Source organism: Bos indicus, chromosome 6 (genome assembly GCF_029378745.1).
Source record: "Bos indicus isolate NIAB-ARS_2022 breed Sahiwal x Tharparkar chromosome 6, NIAB-ARS_B.indTharparkar_mat_pri_1.0, whole genome shotgun sequence".
Classification (NCBI taxonomy): domain Eukaryota; kingdom Metazoa; phylum Chordata; class Mammalia; order Artiodactyla; family Bovidae; genus Bos; species Bos indicus.
Window position 1 is genome coordinate 9890095 of NC_091765.1, and position 26656 is coordinate 9916750.

Below are 26656 nucleotides of genomic sequence, written 5' to 3' on the forward strand. Positions count from 1 at the left end.
CTTGTTCAGTAGTGCTGTGGGGAGGGAGGAACACTGCAAACAAATAACATTGGTGTCTGTGGGGAGTGCTCCCAGTGTCTCATCCACACTGGGTTTGCCCCCACTCACAGTGTGTACCTTCCCTGTCTACACTGCTTAGGCTCTAGGTTGCTCTGCTGGGAACTGTCTGAGGCCGGCCCTGGGTTGTATGCACTTCCCAGCTCTACGCCGCTCAGGTTCAAGTTCTCGGGTACTCCACAAAGGCACAGACTCTGTTGGGCTTGTGTTTGTGCCCTTCCCAGGTCCTAGCAGCTCAGGTGACTGTGTTTGGTGAGCACAGTTGCTGTGACTTATCACCTCCCCTGTCCCTGCTGCTTGGTTTTCTGAGTGTACAACCAGCACAACCTTCTCAGGCGGATGTTGACCATCCAGAATCCCAAGAAGTCTTGGTTAGCAATGAAGCCTGCTTGCAGTTTGGTAGATGATGCCTCTCTGGGGCCGTGGTTGCCCCCTTCTGGCTCTAGCTGCCCTTGCCTGCCTGTCTCCGGCAGATGGGCCGGTCCACAGCCAGCTAGCTCTGCTCAGTCATTTGTTCTGTGAGAGAGCCTGGCAGTGTCTTAGGTTAGGGCTTTTCGCAGGGTAGCTAGCCCACAGTCTGGTTTGATATCTCAAGTTAGTTCCCTCAGATTGCCCTTGGGGCATTCAGGCCTGGTCCTTACTCTAAGCAATTCAGCCCCTGCCTCCCTACCCAGCCCCCATTTGCTACTGGCGGATGAGGGCGTCTGCACTGCTTCTCTGCTGAGAGTTACCGTTGGGCACACAATCTGTGGGTTTTAATTATTTATTTATTTTTCCTCCCAGTTATGTTGCCCTCTGAGGTTCCAAGGCTCGCCACAGACTCACCAGTGAAAGTGTTTCCTGGTGTTTGGAAACCTCTCTTTTTTAAGACTCTCTTCCTGGGACAGATCTCTGTCCTTACTTCTTTTGTCTTTGATATTTTTTTCCTACCTCCTTTCGAAGACAATGGGCTGCTTTTCTGGGTGCCTGATGTCCTCTGCCAGCATTCAGAAGTTGTTTTGTGGAATTTACTCAGCGTTCAAATGTTCTTTTGATGAATTTGTCGGGGAGAAAGTGGTCTCCCCATCCTATTCCTCTGCCATCTTAAGACCGCCCCCCCCCACCCTATTTTTTCCATTCAGGTTTTAAAAAGTGAAATGAGCATTTCAGCTGACACTATGATGGAGCAAAGCAGGCTTTTTTGACCATAAACTGATGCCACCTCTTGGTCATAAACCCTGCAGAGATTTAAGATGAGTCTCAAATTTCAAAGAGAGTCAGCAGAGAGTGTGAAGATATATGAACAGAGGAGAAAGCAGCTGAAGGCACAAAGGACCCCAAGGGGTTTTTAGAACTGCTTTCATTTAATAAGCCAGTAGTATAGCAACCTAAAGACCTTGGCTGTGATCACACCAGGATGTTTTTAATGGATTGCTGTGGGGAAACATGATGGGCACCTGCCATCCTCTGGCTCATGGTGCTAAGTGGGCAGCTCCAGCACCAACTCTGTGGCGAGCCTATAGCTGGGGGTGTAGTAGAGGTATTCCTTGCCATATGGGAGCTCTTTGGTGAAAAGATTCCTTTAAGGAAAAGTTTTTTTTGCTTCTTCTTCAGGAATGGTTGGAAGGACCATCATGCTGTCCCCATTCTTCCATTCAACCGGGGTGACTTCCTTCTTCTCTGCTCTCAGCTGGAAAGAGAATCTCATCAAAGTTCCTGCCAGTGGTAGCTGAGTAGAGGATGGACAGTTTCGGTTTATTATCAGGACCAAAAGTAAACACCACATGAGCGGTCACAGGCATGCTCTTTTCGTCATTCTCTGGTGCGTCCAACATGCCCAACTGAATGGCTAGGTCCCCATTCTTATCATCAGTGATAGGAAAAGGTAACTTTTTTGTGGCTCTTCACCATTGTAAGCGTTGATATCCTTGCTCCATGCAAGATAGTCTTCCACGCTGTCTATGGAAAGAGCAATCATCTTAACTTTTCTCTTGGCAAGTTCTGGTGCCAGATTTGCTGCTCTGCCGAGTTCTGTGGTACACACTGGGGTAAAGTTCCGAGGATGGGAGAAGAGAATTCCCTGTGAGTCTCCCAGATAGTCATGGAAACAGATGCGGCTGATGGTAGTACTTGCCTCAAAGTTGGGAGCCTCATCCTGGAGGAGGAGACCTCCGCCCGTGACGGCAGCAGTGATACGGATGTAGGAGGAGATGCAGGACTGACAGCCACTAGCCTGTGGTTCTAATTTCTCCAGTTGCACATTTTTAATGTGCTTAGTTTTTGTTATTGAGTGATAGGATTTTCCTATATATTTTGGATATTAATCCTTTATCAGACATATGGTTTACAAATATTTTCTCCTTTTCCATAGGAAATTTTATTGATTACATTGTTCATTTCTTAGTTGCCTATGCTTTTGTGTCATTTAAAAAATGCATTGTAAAGACTGAGGTAGAAATTATTTTTTTTTTATTCTAGGAGTTTTACAATTAAAGTCTTATGTTTAAGGCTTTAATTTAAGTTGATTTCTGTATATTGTGTAAGATAAGGGTCCAATTTCATTCTTTTGTATATGAATATGCAGTTATCTCAACAGTATTCATTGAAGAAGTTATTTTTTGCCCACTTTATATTCTTGGCACTTGTGTTAAAGATCATTTGATTAAACATGTGTGGGTTTATTTGAGGGTCCTTCGTTCTGTTCTATTGGTCTATGTGTTTCTTTATATGCCAGTATCATACTGTTTTGATTCCTATAGCTTTGTAATACAAATAGAAAATTAAAAGTATGATGCCTCTAACTTTCTCTTTCTTCTTTCACAAGATTGCTTTAGCTATTTTGAATCTTTGTGGTTCCATTTGATTCTTGAGGATTATTTTTCCAGCATTTGCGAAAAATGCGATTGAAATTTTGCCATGGATTTTATTAAATCTGTAAATCTGGTCCCATAACTTCATGGGAAATAAATGGGAAAATAGTGGAAACAGTGTTAGACTTTATTTTTTGGGGCTCCAAAATCACTGGAGATGGTGATTCCAGCCATGAAATTAAAAGACGCTTACTCCTTGGAAGGAAAGTTATAACCAACCTAGATAGTATATTCTAAAGAAGAATATTAATTTGCCAACAAAGGTCCATCTAGTCAAGGCTATGGTTTTTCCAGTGGTCATGTATGGATGTGAGAGTTGGACTGTGAAGAAATCGGAGTGCCAAAGAATTGATGCTTTTGAACTGTAGTGTTGGAAAAGACTCTTGAGAGTCCCTTGGACTGCAAGGAGATCCAACCAGTCCATGCTGAAGGAGATCAGTACTGGGATTTCTTTGGAAGGAATGATGCTAAAGCTGAAACTCCAGTACTTTGGCCACCTCATGAGAAGAGTTGACTCATTGGAAAAGACTCTGATGCTGGGAGAGATTGCGGGCAGGAGGAGAAGGGGATGACAGAGGATGAAATGGCTGGATGGTATCACCGACTCGATGGACATGAGTTTGAGTGAACTCCGGGAGTTGGTGATGGACAGGGACTCCTGGCGTGCTGTGATTCATGCGGTCACAAAGAATCGGACACGACTGAGCGACTGCACTGAACTGAACTGAACTGCAATCACTACAGACCATTACTGTTGGCTCAGCAGTAAAGAAACTTCCCGCCAATGCAGGAGATGCAGAAACGATTCCTGCGTCTGGAAGACCATCTGGAGAAGGAAATGGCAACCCACTCCAGTATTCTTGCTTGAGAAATCCCATGGACAGAGGAGCCTGGTGGCCTACAAAGTCAAAAAGATTCAGACATGACTTAGACAAACAGAAGTAGCAATCTGAGAACACACACTGTTTTTCCATTCAGGTGTGTCTTCTTCAATTTCTTCCCTTAATGTTTTATAGTTTTCAGTGTACAAGTCTTTAACTTCCTTGGTTAAATTCACCCACAAGTATTTTATTCTTTTTGATGTTGTTATAAAAATGATTGTTTTCTAATAGAGCCTGAAGTCAGGTAGGTTGATTCCTCCAGTTCCATTCTTCTTTCTCAAGATAGCTTTGGCTATTTGAGGTTTTTTGTATTTCCATACAAATTGTGAAATTATTTGTTCTAGCTCTGTGAAGAATACCATTGGTATTTTGATAGGGATTGCATTGAATCTATAAATTGCTTTGGGTAGTATACTCATTTTCACTATATTGATTCTTCCCATCCATGAACATGGTATATTTCTCCATCTATTAGTGTCCTCTTTGATTTCTTTCACCAGTGTTTTATAGTTTTCTATATATAGGTCTTTAGTTTCTTTAGGTAGATATATTCCTAAGTATTTTATTCTTTCCATTGCAATGGTGAATGGAATTGTTTCCTTAATTTCTCTTTCAGTTTTCTCATTATTAGTGTATAGGAATGCAAGGGATTTCTGTGTGTTGATTTTATATCCTGCAACTTTACTATAATCATTGATTAGTTCTAGTATCAAGACAGTATGGTACTGGCACAAAGACAGAAATATAGATCAATGGAACAAAATAGAAAGCCCAGAGATAAATCCACGCACATATGGACACCTTATCTTTGACAAAGGAGGCAAGAATACACAATGGATTAAAGACAATCTCTTTAACAAGTGGTGCTGGGAAAACTGGTCAACCACTTGTAAAAGAATGAAACTAGAACACTTTCTAACACCATACACAAAAATAAACTCAAAATGGATTAAAGATCTCAATGTAAGACCAGAAACTATAAAACTCCTAGAGGAGAACATAGGCAAAACACTCTCTGACATACATCACAGCAGGATCCTCTATGACCCACCTCCCAGAATATTGGAAATAAAAGCAAAAATAAACAAATGGGACCTAATTAAACTTAAAAGCTTCTGTACAACAAAGGAAACTATAAGCAAGGTGAAAAGACAGCTTTCAGAATATGAGAAAATAATAGCAAAAGAAGCAACAGACAAACAACTAATCTCAAAAATACACAAGCAACTCCTACAGCTCAATTCCAGAAAAACAAATGACCCAATCAAAAAATGGGCCAAAGAACTAAATGGACATTTCTCCAAAGAAGACATACGGATGGCTAACAAACACATGAAAAGATGCTCAACATCACTCATTATCAGAGAAATGCAAATCAAAACCACAATAAGGTACCATTTCACGCCAGTCAGAATGGCTGTGATGCATAAGTCTACAAGCAATAAATGCTGGAGAGGGTGTGGAGAAAAGGGAACTCTCTTACACTGTTGGTGGGAATGCAAACTAGTACAGCCACTATGGAGAACAGTGTGGAGATTCCTTAAAAAACTGGAAACAGAGCTGCCTTATGATCCAGCAATCCCACTGCTGGGCATACACACTGAGGAAACCAGAAGGGAAAGAGACACATGTACCCCAATGTTCATCGCAGCACTGTTTATAATAGCCAGGACATGGAAGCAACCTAGATGCCCATCAGCAGATGAATGGATAAGAAAGCAGTGGTACATATACACAATGGAGTATTACTCAGCCATTAAAAAGAATACATTTGAATCAGTTCTAATGAGATGGATGAAACTGGAGCCTATTATACAGAGTGAAGTAAGCCAGAAAGAAAAACACCAATACAGTATACTAACGCATATATATGGAATTTAGAAAGATGGTAACAATAACCCTGTACGAGACAGCAAAAGAGACACTGATGTATAGATCAGTCTTATGGACTCTGTGGGAGAGGGAGGGGGTGGGGAGATTTGGGAGAATGGCATTGAAACATGTATAATATCATGTATGAAACGAGACGCCAGTCCAGGTTCGATGCACGATACTGGATGCTTGGGGCTGGTGCACTGGGACGACCCAGAGGGAGGGTATGGGGAGGGAGGAGGGAGGAGGGAAGAGGGTTCAGGATTGGGAACACAGGTATACCTGTGGCGGATTCATTTCGATATTTGGCAAAATTAATACAATATTGTAAAGTTTAAAAATAAAATAAAATTAAAAAAAAAAAAGAAAACTACTAGTGATGGAAAGGAAGTTCAAGAAATGGCTAAAAGTTCAAGAATTTAAGGACCACCAGAAAATCAGGAGTTTAAACTCTGTGTCTCTCAATCTTTAAAACCTACCTTCCCTTTTAATAAAAGATTGAAAGTAAAATATTTTTATGTATCAAAAAAAAATGATTGTTTACTTCGTTTCTTTTTTTCCTGAGAGTTTATGCTTAATGTATAGAAATGCAACTGATACTTGAATGTTGCTTTTGTATTCCTGAAACTTTACTGAAATTAATAACATGGAAGGAAAGAAAATAATAGAATTGTATTTGGTAAAAGATGCTGATAGACTGAAAAATTTCCAGTGAGACTACCAATGTCTTAGCTCTCAACTTTTCTTCCCTGAACTCTTGCTAAATCCAAATTGGTCAGCCAGTGGCTATTCACTCATTCAACAAACATTCAATTATTCATCATGGGCTTAATTACAGCCCCAGTCTTAATTATGCTGCATCCAGTCCTATGATTAAGGCAACCTCAGTTTCTCCATGCTGGCCAAAAATTTCAACAATTTTTTCAACAATGGTTAGAACCAAATCATACCAAACTCTAGTAACCTTCCCCAATCTATTTTATAAATTTTTGTTTCCTGTTTCCACAGAGGCATCTTTTTAAAGTGTTCTCATATAGCAAAGATTTAGTAAAAATTACGGTTAATGGCTTTGGTTGTCTTTCTCCTTCAATGACTCCAAGTTTAGCATAGTTTCTAAAAATGTAACTAATCTGGAATTAATGGAATTTTATTTTTATTTTCCTAACAAAATGTAATATGGTAAGACAGTATACTGAAAAGAAGTACAATAATTCCTTGACATCCATGAGGGATTGGTAATACTCCTCCCTCAAATCTCCCCACAAGGCCCCCATACCAAACTTGAGATGCTTGGATTCCTTAGTCAGTTCCACATTCATGATTCAACCAACTGGGACAAGACCAGCTGTTGGCTGACTCTGGATGCCAAACAGCTGATTTCATGGGCAAGATGGTGCAGGTTATACTGAAAATTGCTATTTTAGTCAATTTGATGCTTTTAGATTATGCCACTGCCTTATTTGATTGAATAGGTCATATAGTGACATTGTATTTTCTTTTACTTATTAAATATATTTTGTTCAGAGTTTATGTGCTAGTTGTTCTGTAAAACCAAATATAGTGCTATTTATATTTCTCTAAGTAATCCTAATTAACAAATTAAGGCTTTCCTTCTTAAAAATAAAACTAATACAATGATTTTTGATATATTTATGATTCCTGTTCATTAATGTGTTATAACAGTCATGCATATGCCCACTTACACATCCTTTCACTCAAGTTGGTAAATAATTATAGAAACAGGAATTTGAATTCTGTACTTATAGTAATTCCTTCTTGATTCTTACTAGTTATTATTATTTTCTGTAGTGATAAGATACATTACAATAATAAACTAGTAATGTTATTTTAAATCTATCAGGATTCATGTATATAGAACCATAATATATTTCTTACAAAAAAATCTGCCTTTTGAATATCAGGAGATTTTTTTTCTTTTTGGTTCAGGTAAGATAACACTGATTTTGTAATAGCAGAATGTGTGTGTGTGTGTGTGTGTGTGTATGTGTGTGTGTATCTATGTTAAAATACCTTTTAAATTAAAATGTCAAATTCAGCTTAGCACTGGAAGGGCAGTCTATGATTGAGGAACGGCTGTCAGCTTGTCTTTTGTCTGTCAAATTGCAAGCTCTGCTATGGTGACTATTTTAGGCCAAAGGATCACAGAACTCTATATCAATAGTGGCTCAATAAAACTGGAAGAAAGTTGAGACAATCTATTAATTGTTTTGGAGGTTGGATTTTGCACTTTGAATTATTTAAGGATATTTTTGCCACCTTCCCTACTGTTGAATGAATAAGTCAGGAATCCATTCAAGTAAGGCATGAAAAAAAGATGTTGAAATCCATCAGGGTAGCAATTTCCATGAAAAGTTGAATATTTTAGCCTTGTGCTGTAGTTGTAGAGGCCATGTTTGTTCTGTAATTTGCAAAAGCAAATTTTTACTTGTAGGTTTTTTTTTTTTAATTTTCTCAATGACTATGCCTTTAGAAAAATGTTATATACATTTGTATGTATCTATCAATTTGTAGCCTGAAAAGATTTGATGATTAGGATTCTTGGGCTCTTTTTTTCAAGTGATGAGAAAGATCTAGGATTAACTCACCCATGTAGATCCTCCAGAATTGCCCAGGAAATCCAGTGGTGTTAGCAGCTATATCTAGCCATAGTGTTGGTGTCAGCTGCTCCAGCTGTGTCCACGTGACATTGTAACCTGACTGTCGCTTGCATTATAATCATGATGCAGTAGTTGAAACTTAGCATTGCTGTCTTTCTTTCTGTGCATCTAGTTTTGTAAACTTCCTGCCAGCCTTATGAGCTAATCAGTAGCTTTCCTACATTTTTTTTTTTATTTGAAAGAGTTTATTTCTCAAGCTCAAAATGACAGAACCAGCACTTAAACAGAAAATTTGCAGCTACATTCTCAAGTGTAAGCTAAATTAAAATTGCTATATTTTCCTTCTGAAATAATTATGGTCATTATAAAATGACCATAATTTTATTCAGCTTCACTTTGTTTTATCCTTAAAGTCTATTTTGTTGGATAGTAATATAGCTACAAGCACTTTTTATTTTTGTTTAATTTAGAATTTACATGTTATAACTTTTTTGATTCTTAACCTTCTTCTAGCCTGTGTCCTTCCATCTTAGGTATGTCTCATAAACCACATAGAATTGTCAGTGAATTATGTATATTACAACAGAGGAAAGAGTGACAGACTTTATGTTTTGGGGCTCCAAAATCACTGCAGATGGTGACTGCAGCCATGAAATTAAAAGATGCTTACCCCTTGGAAGAAAAGTTATGATCAACCTAGACAGCATATTAAAAAGCAGAGGCATTACTTTGCCAACAAAGGTCCGTCTAGTCAAGGCTATGGTTTTTCTAGCAGTCATGTATGGATGTGAGATTTGGACTATAAAGAAAGCTGAGTGTTGAAGAATTGATGCTTTTGAACTGTGGGGTTGAAGACTCTTGAGAGTCCCTTGGACTGCAAGGAAATCCAACTATTCCATCCTAAAGGAAATCAGTCCTGAATATTCATTGGAAGAATTGATGCTGAAGCTGAAACTCCAAGACTTTGGCAACCTGATGCAAAGAACTGGTTCATTTGAAAATATCCTGATGCTGGAAAGATTGAAGGCAGGAGGAGAAGGGGACAACAGAGAGTGAGATGGTTGGATGGCATCACCAACTCAGTGGACATGAGTTTGAGTAAACTCCGGGAGTTGGTGATGGACAAGGAGGCCTGGTGTGTTGCAGTTCATGGGGTTGCAAAGAGTCAGACAGGACCGAGTGACTGAACTGAACTGAACAACCTTACAATAGATAAACAGTCATTCCTGGTGAAGTGGGCAGATCTATAAATCATGAACCTCTTTGAACTTGAAATCCAATAGCAAGTCCTGGAGAGAAAGGCATGTGGGTTACCATCACCATAAACTGCTTTTCACTAGTAGCAATATATTTTATCCTTGCAGCAATTTACTCAAGCTATTTAATGCAAGTATAATTGTCTACATTTTATTGTTGAGCACAGGAAAATCAATTTCCCAAAGAGACACAAGAAGAAAAACAAGGGTTCAAATTCATAGCCTGTGATTTTATGATGTATTCTTTTTAAAAAATATATCATTTTCATGCATTGAACTGAGATTAAATTGATTGTACAGCTTCATGCAATCTCTTTTGAATCCATTCATTTACTTTTTCTCACTTCTATCTTCATATGCCCTTTGATACATGACTCCAAAAATCACATTCTGTCTGGGAAGCAAATGGTTAAATTTGAAGGGAGGGAAGATATAGGGAGATAGATTTAAAAAAAAAAAAACAATTTCCTAAAAAATAGTATTCTGTGCATGTATTTATATACTATTTGCTAGACTTTGTTCTATAGGTTTTACCTGCATTGATTAATTAAATTTGCATAGCAATCATATAAGGTAGTAATAGTTAAATTATTCATTTTATTCCTATTTTGCAGGTGTGGGAACTAGACAGAGAGATTAAGGGTCTCTTTCAAGGCTGTATAGCAAATAAATGGAAGAGCTGGGCTTTAACCTGAGGCTTTCTGCTTCAGAGTTTATGCCTTTAACCATTCCTCTTAATGACATTTTATCACACAGAGGATTTTAAACAGAAAGTGCTTTTGTAAGATATTATTTGTTTTAGGAAAGATGTTAATTATTTTGGAGAATAGTATTGGTTTCCAAGGCATCCCTCAATTAACAAAGACAGATTTCTTGGTATATAAAGTTATTAAGATTTGATTTTTCTAATTTATATGTTCCAATAATATATTTTACTAGACTAAAAATAATACAATATTTATGAAATATGAATAAGCTAGTTAACATTTCTTATCTCAAGACAGAATTTTTAAGCCTATGGCTAATGGGAATTCTTCACTTACCTTTTTTAATCGATAAACTTGAGTATTAGAAATAAAACATCATTTCCCACAAATATGCATGCATTGGGCATTTAACATGCAGCTGTCCTGATCTTTAGGGATATAGCAGTAACCAAAGCAGTCAATAAAATCTGTAATCTAAAAGGATCACATACTATAGGCGGCAGATAGACCATGAACAAATAAAAACAATATGTATTATATTTGGTATGGTTGCTACTATGAAGCAAAATAAGGAAAGTAAGCAGTGTAGATAAAAAATAAAAAGCAACCCTGATAGTAGATGTGAAATTTATCTTTAAGATGATCAGGAAAAGAGAAAGTTACATTCAAAAGTCAACATAAAGAGATAAAGGATAAATATCCATGTATTTTAAGGAAGGGAGAATTCTAGGCAGAGGCACTCACAAAGCACTATTCCTGATGTGGGCAGGTGCCTGGTGTTTTCCCATGTATTAGGAAAGTTGATTAAGCATATGCAGAGGAAGTATGTGCATCTTTTCTTTCTTTCCAAGAACAGTAAATTGTAGATTTCATGGAGTTAAAAATAAGGAGTATTTTCACTTTTTAAAATAAAAGTGTATTTAAGATACAAGTTCCTTAATGCTATTATGTATGTTTTTTATGAAACATGATTAATATTTTAGGTATATCAATTAAATGTGATCACTCATTAAACTTGATTGCTTAAATAAATACAAAATACATTACTTTTTACATTTTTAATAATTCATTTATACTTATTATGAATATCTTTCAAATATAGCTATTTCATTCCATAAAATATTTTTCTTATCAAAAATATACATTTAAATCATGCAACCATAGTAGAAAAAAGAAAAACAAATTAAAAATGAAAACAGTTTCAGAGATCTCTGTGATAACATTAAACATAAAATGGGGTCCCAGAGAAAAGAGAAAGAAGGAATCAAAAATGTGTTTGAGGGAATTATGGCTAAAAACTACATGAACCTGAAGAAAGACAGATATCAAGGTTCAGAAAGCATAGAGGTTCCAAACAAGATTAAATCCTAAAAAATACATCAAGAAATACCATAAATATGTGTTCCCCATCCTGAACCCTCCTCCCTCTTCCCTCCCCATACCATCCCTCTGGGTCGTCCCAGTGCACTAGCCCCAAGCATCCAGTATCGTGTATCAAACCTGGACTGGCAACTCGTTTCTTACATGATATTTTTCATTTTGATATTTGGCAAAACTAATACAATTATGTAAAGTTTAAAAATAAAATAAAATAAAATAAAATAAAAGAAATACCATAAATAAAACTGCAAAAGTTAAAGATAAAAAGAGATTTCTTTTTTTTTTAATTTTATTTTATTTTTAAACTTTACAATATTGTATTAGTTTTGCCAAATATTGAAATGAATCCGCCACAGGTATACATGTGTTCCCCATCCTGAACCCTCCTCCCTCCTCCCTCCCCATACCATCCCTTTGGGTCATCCCAGTGCACCAGCCCCAAGCATCCAGCATCCTGCATCGAATCTGGACTGGTGACTCGTTTCATACACGATATTATACATGCTTCAATGCCATTCTCCCAAATCTCCCCACCCTCTCCCTCTCCCACAGAGTCCATAAGACTGATCTATACATCAGTGTCTCTTTTGCTGTCTCATACACAGGGTTATTGTTACCATCTTTCTAAATATTTCTAAAAAGAACAAGAGAAAAAAAAAAAAAAAAGTCATATACCAAGGGAAATTTCTGTTCAGCTATCAGCTAATTTAAGGAAGCTTTATAGACCAGAATAGAGATGGCATGATATATTCAAAGTGCTGGAATGGTAAGTCTATAATCTAAGATACTCTACCTAGCAAGATTATTATTTAGAAACAAAGGAAAAACAAATAACTTATCATATATTAACCCCTTGATAATAAAAATTAAAAAAAAAAACCTATACTAGATATAATGAACAGATGATCTGTTCTTTAATATAACTGTGGTTTTAAAGTCTCCTACTATTATTGTATTATTGCCATTTCTTCCTTCATGTCTGTTAGTATTTGTTTTATATGTTTTGGTGTGTCTAATATTTGGTGCATACATGTGAACAGATTTTATCTCCTTCCCTTGCATTGACTGTCTCTTGTATCCATTATTATTATATAATGACTTTCCTCATCTTTTGTTCTAGAATTTGTTTAAAAGAAATATGTTGTTATCCTCCCTTTCTTATCATTTCTATTTGCATGAAATATCTTTTTCCATTCCCTCACTTTTAGTCTGTGTGTGTCTTTGGATCTGAAGTGATACCTTGAAGTAAGTAAGTAGAAAGAATTGGATTTTTAAAATCCAATCATCCACTCTGTGTCTTTTGATTGGATCATTTATTTACATTTAAAGTAATTATTGATAGATACGCTCTTATTGACATTTTATTACTTGTTTTCTAATTATTTTTTGAGTTTTTCTCTGCTTATTTCTCCTTCTTTTTGTTTCTTCCCTTGTGGTTTGATTTTCCTTAGCAGTATGCTTGTGTTCCTTTATGTTTATTTTTCTGGGTAAGGACAAAAAAAATCTTATATTAATGGACAGATCATCTAGACAGAAATTTAAAAGGTTTTCTTTTAAATTTTCTTAAACAGTGGTATTAAATGAAACAATAGCCCAGTGGAACTCCGTAAGTACCTATAGGACATTATAATCCCAAAACAGAAGAATACATGTTCTTTTCAAGTGCCCATAAAATGCTCTTCAAGATAGATTACATGCTAGGCCACAGAACAAGTCTCAATAAATTTAAGAGGATAGAAACTATATCAAGGACTTTGACTGACCAAAATGGTATGAAACTAGAAACCAAATGACATAAATAAAAATGGGAAAAGAACAGGTATGCAAATACTGAAAGGTTGTTGCTGAGCCATGAAAGACGCTGGGATTCTTGTCCTCTGGAGGACAGGAATTTAATCTGAGGCCAGTGAGGAGGCTTGATCACTCAGAGCTTTTGTGTAATAAAGTTTTATTAAAGTATAAAAGAGAGAGACAGCACGTCTGACACAGACATCAGAAGAGGGCAGAAAGAGTGCCCCCCTGCTAGTCTTTAGCAGGAAGTTATATACCTACCAGCAGGCTGCTAATTAGAAAAAGGAAATGTCCCAAAACTCAGAGAGTGGCACCAGGCCCCTCTCCCACAACATGCATTCTGAGATAACATTGGCACAAGGTTAGTCATCCTGGGCCATAAAATAATTGATATGAATCTTGAAGAAAGACAGGTTTCCAAGCAAATACATAGTCTCATTAACATAGTTTAGAAGAACATTTGCATGAGTAAAACATACTGGTTTGTTGGTTAAAATACACTGGTTTGTCCAGTCAGTTCTGAGTCTTAGGTGGAACAGACTTGAAGAAAGATAGAGTGTAAGGTAAATACATAGTTCATTAAAACAGCTTAAGAAAAATATTTCCATAAGAAAAGCTCAAGGGTTGAGAAAAGTTAAGTTCAGGTGGAGCCAGGTGTTGTCATGGAACACAGAATTTTAAAAGAAATCTCCTTTTAATTTTGTATAGAGAAGGGAAAAAAATCTGATACTTACAGTTTATTTCCTCCTGTTGCTGAAGGGAGAGAGAAAAACTGTCTGACACTTGCAGCCTATTTCCTCCATTTGGGGGCCCTTAGCCTTCCTGCCTGTTACCCTCTCAACACTAAACAACAAGCTATTATAAAAATGATGGGTCAATGATGATATCAAAGAAGAATTCATAAAATACCTCAAGACAAAAGAAAATAGAAACACAGCTTTCCAAAATCTATGGGATGTAGCAAAAGCAATTTTAAGAGAGAAGTTCATAGTAATACAGGCATCCCTCAAGAAACAAGTAAAATTTCAAGTTAACAAACTAACCTACCACCTAAAAGATTAGCAAAAGAAGAACAAAGCTCAAAATAACCATAATTAAAGAATTAATAAAGAGACAAAAAATAAATAGAAAAAAAATAATATGAAAGATAAATGAACACAAGATGGAGGGTTTTGAAAAGATAAAATTGATAAATCATTAGTCAGGTTCACTAAGAAGGAAACAAAGTACCCAAATAACAATTATAAGAAGTGAAAGTGCAGAAATAACAAACATTACCAAGAGATAGAAAAAAAAAAAAAATCAGAAAAGAATACTATGAGGAGTTATACATCAACCTAGTGGACACCCAAAAGAAATGGACAGATTTCTAGAAACATACAACCTGCCAAGAAATGAAGCAAGAACAAAGACAATTTGAACAAACTGAACACTAGTAGCGAAATTGAATTTGTAATTATAAAACTTCCAGTCAACAAATGTCTTGGACTATATGGCTTCACAGGGAAATTCTACCAAATATATAAAGAATTAATATCTAACCTTATCAAACTAGGTCAAAACAATTGAAAAGTTCATAACATTCCCAAATGCATTCCATGAGGCCACAATTACCCTGATACCAAAACCAAACAACAGTACAAAAAGAGAAAATCACAGGCCAACATTTTTGATAAATATAGATACAAAAATCCTTAAAAATATTAGCAAACAGAATCCAATGAGAGATTAAGAGGGCCAGTTGAACTCAGGTACCTAAGTAGCTCAGCTGGTAAAGAATCCCCTGGCAATGCAGGAGACCTGGGTCCCATCCCTAGGTTGGGAAGATCCCCTGGAGAAGGGCATGGCAACCCTCTCCACTACTAGGGGCTTCCCTGATGACTCAGATAGATGTTAAAGAATCTGCCTGCAATGCAAAAGACATGGGTTCTATCCCTTGGTCGGGATGATCCCCTGGGGAAGGAAATGGCTTCCCACTACAGTCTTTTTGTCTGGAGACTCCCATGGACAGAGGAATCTGGCAGGTAACAGTACATAGGGTCTCAAAAAGTCAGACACGACTGAGCAACAAACACGTTCATAGGATGTTATTTCCCAAATCTGATATATATCCAATATCATACATCATGATCAAATTAGCTTTATTTCAGGGATTCAAAGATGACTTGGTATCCACAAATCAATCAATGTAATACAACAAATTAACAAAAGGTCAGAAAAAAGCCACATGGTCATCTCAATAGGTGCTGAAAAATCATTTGACAAAAGTCAACATCCATTCTTGATTAAAAGAAAGACAAAAAATCTCACCAAAGTAGGGATGGAGGGAACAAACATACCTCAACATAATAAAGGCCATTTACAAAAAACCTACAGCCTATATAACATGCAATGCTGAAAAGCTGAAAGCCTTTCCTCTAAATTCAGGAACAAGCCAAAATTACTTACTATTGGCATGTTTATTTAGCATAGTATTGGAATCCTAGCCACAGTAGTCAGACAAAAATAAATAAATAAATAACATTCAAATTAGAAGGTAAGGAGTAAAACGGTCGCTATTAGCAGTTTTTATATAGAAAACTAAAGTCTCCACCAAAAAAGTATTTAAAAAATCATTATGAATTCAGTAAAGTTTCAGTATACAAGATTAACATGCAGAAATCTGCCGCTTCTTTATACACTAGTAATTACATATAAGTTCAGACTGTAAAGCGTCTGTCTACAATGTGGGAGACCCGGATTCGATCCCTGGGTCGGGAAGATCCGCTGGAGAAGGAAATGGCAATCCACTCCAGTACTATTGCCTGGAAAATCCCATGGACAGAGAAGCTTGGAAGGCTACAGTCCATGGGGCCGCAAAGAGTCGGACATGATTGAGCGATTTCACTTCACTTCCATTACATATCAGAAGGAGAAAGTAAAGAAGTGCTATTTAAAATTGCATCAAAACTTAAAATACCCAGGAGTAAACCAAAGAAATTAAAGACCCATAATCCGGAGGCTATGAAACAACTGATGAAGGAAACTGAAGTTGCTAAAAAGAAATGGAAAGATAGCCTGTGCTCTTGGTTTGGATGTAATATTGTTAAAAAGTCTGTACTACCCAAAGCAATGTACAGATATAATACAATCTTTATGGAACTACCCATGACATTTTCACAGAACTAGGACAAATTATCCTAAAATTCATATGGAAACAGAAAAGATGCTGAATTGCCAAAGCAATCTTGAGACAAAAGAACAAAGTTGAAGATATGACCTTCCCAGACTATCCTATGAAGCTCAGGTGGTCAAAGCAACATGTATTGGCACAAAACACGCATATAGATCAATGGAACAGAATAGAAAGCCTGGAAATAAACTCACATACCCATGGTCAATCAACACAACAAAGGAGACAAAATATGTAACAAAGTTAAGACAGTCTTGTCAATAAGTGGTGCTGGGAAAACTGGACCGCAATATGTCAAAGGTTACAACTTTTTCTCATACCATATACGGAAATAAACTCAAAATAGGTGAAAAACCTAAATGTAAGACCAAAACCATAAAAGTCTCAGAAGAGAACATAGACATAACACTTTTTGGCATAAAACATAGCAATATTATCTGGCTCTGGCTGGTTACATGTTAGTAATTAGTTTTACAACGTGCAGGTGCAGAAGAATTAACAGTTACAGCATGCAGGTACAGGGGCTATCATTAATCTGAGACAATCTGACCTTAACTTCCAAATCTTTGTTTGTCATATGTGAGGAGGGGGTTTCCTGGTTTTTCTTTAATGATGGTTAATGGCAATCATGCCCAAGCCACATCAAAAGCAAAAAGAAACAAAAGCAAAAATAAAGAAATGGGACCTAACTAAACTTAAAAGCTTGTGCACAGCAAAGGAAACCACTGACAAAACAAAAAGTCAAACCAGAGGATGGGATAAAATATTTACAAACAGTAAGACTGATAAAGTGTTGATATCCAAAATATCTAAACAGCTCATTAAAGACAATCTCAAAACACACACACACACACACACACACAACAAACTCAACCAAAAAATGGGCAAAGACTTGAATAGGTATTTTTCAAAGGAAGATATATAGGTGGATAATAGCCTCATAAAAAGATGCTCACTATCGTTAATTATGCTAGAAATGAAAATCAAAATAACAATGAGATATCACCTCACACCTGGCAGAATGGCTTTCATCAAAATGTCTACAATTACAAATGTCGATGAGGATGTGGAGAAAAGAAGGAGAACCCTGGAATACTGATGGCGGGAATATAAATTGGTTCAGCCACTGTGGAAATCGGTATAGAAGTTTCTCAAAGTGTTGCGGGGAGGGCAAAAGGGATTTCATCCTGAAGACTGTCAGCCATCTCAAGGCAGGATGTGAATTGGGCCTGAACCCTGTTAACCATCCTTAAAGAAAAACCAGGAAAGCCCCTCCTCACAGATGGCAAACAAAGACTGGAAGTAAAGGTCAGGTTGTCTCAGTTAGATTAATGATGGTGCCTGCACCTGCATGCTGTAATTGTTAATTCTTCCTTACCTACATGTTGTAAAACTAATTACTAACATGTAACCGGCCATGTAGCAAAAGGTGTAAAACTGAGTCCTCCAATATCATTGAGGTCCTTGTTGGGAACCAATTCCCCTTGGACCTGATAGCTTAATGAACTATACTCCACTGTCTTGAGTGTCCTCTGAGAAGTATTTTGTGACTTCAGATTCTACAACAAAAATACTAAAAATAGAAGTACTATATGATCCAATAATTTCACTCCTGAGTATATATTCTAAATGGACAAAGAAAAAAATATTCAAAAAGATACACACACCTCAATGTTCATAGCATTCCTATTTACAAAAGCCAAGCTATTTCAAGAGGGAGGGGACATACGTATACCCAAGACTGATTCGTGTTGATGTATGGCAGAAACCAACACAATATTGTAAAACAAATATCCTTTAATTAAAAATAAATTAATTTAAAAAATCAGAAGAAGACAAAAAAAAAAAAAAAACTAGGGAGGCAACCTGAGGGTCCATCTACAGTGCATCAACAGTGCATCTATTCATCAACAATGAATAAAGAAAATATGGTGTGTGTGTGTGTATATCTATCTACCTATTGAAATTTCACTTAGCCAATCAAAAAAAATGAAATTCTGACATTTTCAGCAAAATGGATGGACCTAGAGAATATTATGCTTAGTGAAATAAGTCAGACAGTGAAAAATAAATACTGTATAATGTCATTTATATTTGGAATAAAGAAAGTAAAACCAACAAATATATATAGCAAAAACATAAACAGACTCAGAGATACAGACAACAAGCTTATTGATTACCCGAGGAGGGTGGGGAGAGGGAAGACAAAAGGATAAGGCTTGGATACTGGATTAAGAGGTACAAACTACTATGTAAAATAGATGAACAACAAGGATATATTAAACAGTACCACTGGGATTTATACCCATTATCTTGTAATAACTTTTAGGAGTATAATCCTAAAAATAATGAATCCCTTTGTTGAAACTAATATGATATTGTAAATCAGTTACACTTTAAATGAATAAATGCATTAACATTTAACAGAAGTAAATATAAATCTTGGACATACTTTTAAAAATTATTGTTTTTATTTCTGGCTTACTTCACTCTGTATAATAGGCTCCAGAAATAAGCCAGAAAGAAAAATACCAATATAGTATAATAACATATATATATAGAATTTAGAAAGATGGTAACAATAACCCATTGGAGAAGGAAATGGCAACCCACTCCATTGTTCTTGCCTGGAGAATCCCAGGGACGGGGGAGCCTTGTGGGCTGCCGTCTATGGGGTTGCACAGAGTCGGACATGACTGAAGCGACTTAGCAGCAGTAGCAAGTAACAATAACCCTGTATGCGAGACAGCAAAAGAGACACAGATGTATAGAACAGTCTTTTGGACTCTGCGGGAGAGGGCGAGGGTGGGATGATTTGGGAGCATGGCATTGAAACATGTATATTATCATATGTGAAATAGATCTCCAGTCCAGGGTTGATACATGAGACAGGGTGCTCGGGGCTGGTAAACTGGGATGACCCAGAGGGAAGGGATGGGAAGGGAGGTGGGAAGGGGGTTCAGGATGGGGAACACATGTACACATGTGGCAGATTCATGTCAATGTATGGCAAAACCACAACAATATTGTAAAGTAATTAGCCTCCAATCTAAATAAATAAATGTATATTAAAAATATTGTTTTACTCTGGATACACATTTACAATATATTTTGAAATTTAGTTTAATTTGATCATTTGTATATCCAATGCAGTCTATTACAGAAGCTATATAGAATCAGCACCATGAGCTTCTAAGGCTGTATATAAGCTTGTTCTCTGTGGTTTTCATCCACTTCAATAAAGTTGATGTTAATTCTTAAATTTCTCACAAATTATTTGAAAGTACTAGGCTAGGGGAAATAAAAAGTTAGTTGCTAGTCCTGTCTGACTCTGACCGATGGACTGTAGCCTACCAGGCTCCTTTTTCTATGGAATTTCCCAGGCAAGAATACTGGAGTGGGTTGCCATTTCCTTCTCCAAGGGATCTTCCTGATCCAGGGATCGTGGGTCTCCCACATTACAGGCAGATTCTTTACTGTCTGAGCAACCAGGGAAGCCCAGGCTAGGGGAAGCATTCTATTAAATCCAAAGTCTATTGACTGCACAATATTGATTTAGTTATTTTGAGCACATGCTTTATAAAGTTTTATGGAAATATTAGTGAAAGATACTTACTAACTAATTAAAGTTTTCTATTTTTACCTGGAAATAGTATTTTTTTATGATCACAGGGAAAAAAGCTGCTTTGACAAGGATGGGTTGGCTTTACTGATTTTCTTAAACATCTACCTAGTGTGGTTTGGTGAGTGTGAAGACAAAAGCTGATCAACTACAGGGCTGTTTTACAGAACTCCACAAAAGTTATGGTTGTACTAAAATATCAACAAGAATGGAGAGAAGAAGACAGATTCAGGTATTAGTAACAAAACAGTGAGGGATACGGAAGCCTGCACGCCTCAATCCATGGAGTTGCAAAGAGTCAGAAATGACTTAGAGACTGAACAATAACAAAATAATCTTAATAGGACTTGGTCTTTTCACATATGCACAGTTACAGAGGAAGTATGTTAAGGGTTTATCATCATTCAGCTTTCTGCTTCAGCAGCTTCAGAGATATTGGTGCCATTCTTTGAGATAGGAAACATAGGAGAAGTCTGTCAGGTAAAATAAATTGATTCTTGAATATATTAAACTTGAGATGCCCTTGAATCATGGAAATATAGGTAACTGAGAACAGATAAATCTAGGTCTTGAGATGGAAAGGAAGCTCTCAGATGGAGGTTTTTGTGGGGAGTCATCAAGCTACAGATAGATGATACTTGAAGACATAGTGGAAAGAACTCTCTAAGGCAGAATATGTATATACCTTCTCTCTAACTTTACATATATAGAAAGAATAAGTCCTGTTAAGACTATCTTCTTACTAGTGTCTGAATCTGTCCTATACTTTTCATTCTCAGTGATGTTATATTATCGCAGACAACGTAAGTCTTTTGTGGAGTTGTATGAAGCAACTTTTGCCTGACCCTCACCAAATCATTTTCCAAAACACAGGCAATGGTATTTTCTTAAATACAAATGTTATCATGATATTATTTTGCTAAAACAGTTGTTCATGTGCCTTCCACTTTTCCTAGAAATCTTTCATCAACTCTTTAAAGTGTCTGCTGCTGTTGCTGCTAAGTCGTGTCAGTAGTGTCTGACTCTGTGCGACCCCATAGACGGCAGCCCACCAGGCTCCCCCGTCCCTGGGATTCTCCAGGCAAGAACACTGGAGTGGGTTGCCATTTCCTTCTCCAATGCATGAAAGTGAAAAGTGAAAGTGAAGTCACTCAGTCATGTCTGACTCTTCCCGACGCCATGGACTGCAGCCTACTAGGCTCCTCTGTCCATGGGATTTTCCAGGCAAGAAGACTGGAGTGGGTTGCCATTTCCTTCTCCAATGCATGAAAGTGAAAAGTGAAAGTGAAGTCGCTCAGTCGTGTCTGACTCTTCCTGACCCCATGGAATGCAGCCAGGCAAGAGTACTGGAGTGGGGTGCCATAGAAAGTATCTAGTTTACTAGATCTAGTTTATTTTACTGTTAAATATCTACTCTACTTTACTGTTCTTTAGTTCATAACATATACGTGAGTTCTTTGAAAACTTCCTTAAACCAAAGAAGCCTGCTTCAGTTTCACAAACACTGTTTATCACCATGCATTTTCACTCCTTGATAACTATTCTTTCTCTGCTAGTTTATAAACACTAGGAGAAGGAACTATCTTTTTAACTTCAATATGCAAGGCTGAGTGTGGTATTGGATTTAACAAATAGTATTTGCTGCTTTTTTAGAGTAGTCATAGTTGATTTGAGTCCTATTTTGAAGCAGGTAACACACTAGGTATGTAGTGATATTGGATGTATAGTGAAGTGTTAACTTGCCTCCCTTGAGTAGTTTATGGTTTAATGTTGGCCATTTAAGGTATAAACTCATTGAAAATAATGAATGGTAAGCTATTTACCTTTGTCAAATACATAATACTGGGAATAATTTTTGTTGAGGTAATTCAAGGACAAACTAGTAATTCTACAATGCTTCTTTCTAAACCCTAATTAAGCCTCCTTCCTTGGCTGTCAACAGTGTCATTTCCATGATAAATGTGAATCAAGCATTCAATTTGAAAAATAAGCAAGCATTTTATGAATAAAAATATTCATTTACATTCAGTTATGTAACAAATATTGAATTTCCCTCATGTGGTCTGTACTATGCTAAATGTTGTACACAAATATCCATGAGTCACAAATAGTTCACAAGATAAAAGGAGAAGAAGCAAACACATCATTTAAAAGAATATGGTGATATTTCAATGATAGCTATTTGCAAAGGGTAAAAGTCAGAATCAGGACTACCTTGAATATCCATGAATCTCTGATATACTGGGGGAAATGGGTGGTATTATAATGTTCAGTTCAGTTCAGTCACTCAGTGGTTTCTGATTCTTTGCGATCCCATGAATCGCAGCACACCAGGCCTCCCTGTCTATTACCAATTCCTGGAGTTCACTCAAACTCATGTTCATCAAGTTGGTGATGCCATCCAGCCATCTCATCCTCTGTAGTCCCCTTCTCCTCCTGCCCCCAATCCCTCCCAGCATCAGGGTCTTTTCCAGTGAGTCAACTCTTCCCACAAGGTGGCCAAAGTATTGGAGTTTCAGCTTTAGTATCAGTCCTTCCAATGAACACCCAGGACTGATTTCCTTTAGGATGGACTGGTTGGATGTCCTTGCAGTCCAAGGGACTCTCAAGAGTCTTCTCCAACACCACAGTTCAAAAGCATCAATTTTTTGGTGCTCAGCTTTCTTCACAGTCCAACTCTCACATCCATACATGACCACTTGAAAAACCATAGCCTTGACTAGACGGACCTTTGTTGGTAAAGTAATGTCTCTGCTTTTTAATATGCTATCTAAGTTGGTCATAACTTTTCTTCCAAGGAGTAAGCATCTTTTAATTTCATGGATGCAATTATAATAGTTAAACTGATTTAAATGTCCACAAGTCATCATTTTAATATCACTTAAATTTAATGGATATTTTCTGATATCTTCAAGCATAAAAATTTACGTTACAACACTATGTATCTACTATTTGATAATATATACATATATCAAAAGTTGAAGTGAAAATAAAGAAATTATTAATTTAATTATGTGTGGATAATTTTATCTCATAAATATTTATAATGTAGATTGTTTCTTCAGTAATGCCTTATATGACATCTAAATTTTATATTGTTTCTTTTCTTTTCTAATCCTTTCTTAGGCTAAGTGAATGTTTACCAGAAATTAAATAGTGAATGGAGAAAATGCAATAATTTCAGCAATTTAAAGTTTTTCTAATAATTTTGCAGAAATAGTTAAATCTTCAGTTTAAAAATAAAAGTATTAGTAAGAGAAAAAATAGATATGAAGTATGATATCATCATAGTAAGACAGATTTCATAAATTTTCCAATATGGTACAGTCATTTTTAGAAGCATAATTATATGGAACCAACTTAGACCAAGCTTTCTTTCCTGCTGTTTTAGTGCTTTGAACTTAGAGCAATTAACTTTAAGTTAGTTTTCAGTCAATATTGAGGGTACCATTTTATGTAAAACAATTTAAATTTGTGCCAATTATCCACCTTTGGAGTATAATTAAGAACAAAGTATTATTAGGCAGTTCATGTCATTATTTGAAGGAAAAAAAAAATGAGTAGTGAATTCTGCTAAAAAAAACCACAATGCTGTGTCTCACGTAGGCACTGGAAAAGAAGGTGTTTTCCTCCTCAACAATGTTGAAAACTTATGTGAATAAGTAGTATTTCCCTAGGAAGCAAAACCTACCTATGGGAATGTCACAAGATACATCTTTTGGCCTGCAGCACTGCACATTTGGAATGCTGCTGAAGGAGGTGGAGGTCATGGTGACAGTAGAGCCCCAATGGAGAAGGTGCTGGAAGATGAATATAGACCTCCCTGCCAAAACCAATTACTATTTAACACTTTTCCTTGACCCAGAGACAGTTTCTTCTCTCTAAAGACTAAAACTGGGAACAACTGCATTGCATTAACAATATTAAATTCCAAAAAGTGACTCAAATGAGGGAACTATTGAAAGGCTTAATTATTCACATAAGTGTCATACTGAAGCAAGTAAATAAAATAATATAATAAAAGATGTTTCTATCAAGAGGATCTAGGACAGCTTGCTTGATAATTCAGACAGCTTTCTTGATATTTCACATAAAATGTGTAAGGATGTCTGTGATTCCATTCCTACTTTAAAATACTTTCATGTTGACAATGACTTTAATCATACATTAAACCATGGCTACTACATTTTGGTTGATTTTACACATTTTCTGTGTTTTTCAAAATTATTTATTTGTGATACAACTTAGTGAATTAATTGTTTTTCTTTTTTTCCCCAGGCCTGTCAGCTTAAGGACACACAATTCTTGCAGAAATTTCATAAACAGTTTAATTTCCCATCATTGTGACCTGAGGAGTCATCAGCCTTTTTGTTTCCCTCTTCTCCTGAATATCTTATAACACATGTCCTCACAAAGAAGTCTGAGAAGTTCTTTCCATTGTGATTCCCATTCGGCTACCAGTCCAAATGATATTGCCCTTCAGCAAGGATTTGGGTCATTTCCACCTTTACTCTTTCACCTATACAACTGATTGTCCTGGAGGATAGGAACTCTAGCTGTTCTACTGCACTACCTCCTCATTCCATACTGCTGCTGGGGACTCACAAGGTGACAATGCTAAACACATAGATTTGCTTTTCTGAAGAACTAGTTATGTCTTGTGTATATAGATTTTGTATTGCAATACAGTTTTTACATTAGTTTTATGGAAAAGCATGAACTATTTTGAAGAGATTAATATATACACAATTACTGGGGTAGGAAATACTTAAAAATGACTGCAGCATCTTGTGGTATCAGAAAACTAGGAAGTGTTCAAAAATTAAAACAACAAATAGCTCACCTGCAATGGAATGTCTGTCAAAGGGATACAGGAGCAAACTGAAAGAGCTCCCAGTGGCCAAACCTGGAACTGTTTGAGCAAAAAAATAAAGTATGCAGCATTACATTAAAATCCAATGTATAAATTAATATTCATAAGTCCATACTAGTGTAAATAAATACATGAAACATAAATGAATGTATGAAATATAAATAAGAGAAATAATACAAAACTCTTGTACACAAGAATTCTAAATGATAAGAAGATAGTCCACTCTCAAGGTAATGAAGCATTAACTCTTTACTATTTAAGAATGAGCTATGAAGAATGACTTCCTTGCAAAGAGTACAGTACGGAAAGAGCAAAAAAAAGGTACTTTTAGTGGAGAAATCTGTAAAGCACTACTTTAGTCAGTGATTAAGGTCAGTATCTACAGTAAGTCATGCTCCTAGTATGATACCGTGTGATGAAAACTGTATTGTATTTCTGCACTTTTCTTATGCTTCTAAGCTCTTGCCTAAAAATCTGAGCAAACTTTGGGAAGCTTCATGCAAACATTATAGTTCTACTTAGATTCTCTCTCTCTCTAATTCTTGCAAATATTTCTATATAACTTCCCTGGTGGCTCAGTGGTAAAGAATCTGCCTGCAATGCAGGAGACTCGAGATCGATCCCTGGGTTGGAAACATTCCCTGGAGAATGAAATGGCAACCCACTCCAGTATTCTTGCCTGGAGAATCCCATGCATAGAGGAGACTGAAGAGTTATAATCCATGGGGTCACAAGAGTCAGATAGAACTTATCCACTAAACCACCAGCCACCACTATGCCCTAATTAGAGTTAGCTATTCAGATATTTTTAAAACTCTATTTAAATTGTATAGACACTATTGAACTAATATTTTATACCACACTTAATAGCCATGATTATTAAATTGGTAGTTATAAGCGACTCTTTTTTATTTTAATGTATTTTTTTTAGGCAATCATGGTGCATCCAGATTACGAACAGAAAAGAAGGAAACATTAGAACAACATGGTTCTTTTAAAGTATTTAGAGTATATTTTAGGAAAAAAAAATTTTGTGTGGGCTTCCTATCACAGTGTTTTTAGTAATAGTAGTTGATGTTTTAAAATTATAGTTTAAAGCAAGAATTATAGGTATAAAAATAAGAAAAAAATCATTTTAGTATCTTTCCAACAGAGACCTTTTCAATTGTTATTTAACTGAGTTTCCAGGGATGACTTTCTCTCTGTATAAGCATATAAGAGGGCATGGTCTCTCAACAGTGAAAATTGTTTAAGTACATGAGGAATTTGAAATTTATAATGAATGATATAAAATGTTTCCATAACTGATGTTATGTATCTTCAGTGTTTCATATATGTCAGTGCTTATTTAATACTTCCAGTGGTCATGTATGGATGTGAGAGTTGGACTGTAAAGAAAGCTGAGCACCGAAGAATTGATGCTTTTGAACTGTGGTGTTGGAGAAGACTCTTGAGAGTCCCTTGGACTGCAAGGAGATCCAACCAGTCCATCCTAAAGGAGATCAGTCCTGGGTGTTCCTTGGAAGGACTGATGCTAAAGCTGAAACTCCAGTACTTTGGCCACCTCATGTGAAGAGT

At 36.4% G+C, this 26656-nt stretch overlaps 1 pseudogene; it reads right to left on the reverse strand.

Annotated features, from left to right (window-relative positions):
- Nucleotides 1-1516: 1516 nt before the first annotated feature.
- On the reverse strand, nucleotides 1517-23975 carry LOC109559974 (peroxiredoxin-6 pseudogene; annotated as a pseudogene).
- Nucleotides 23976-26656: the final 2681 nt, after the last annotated feature.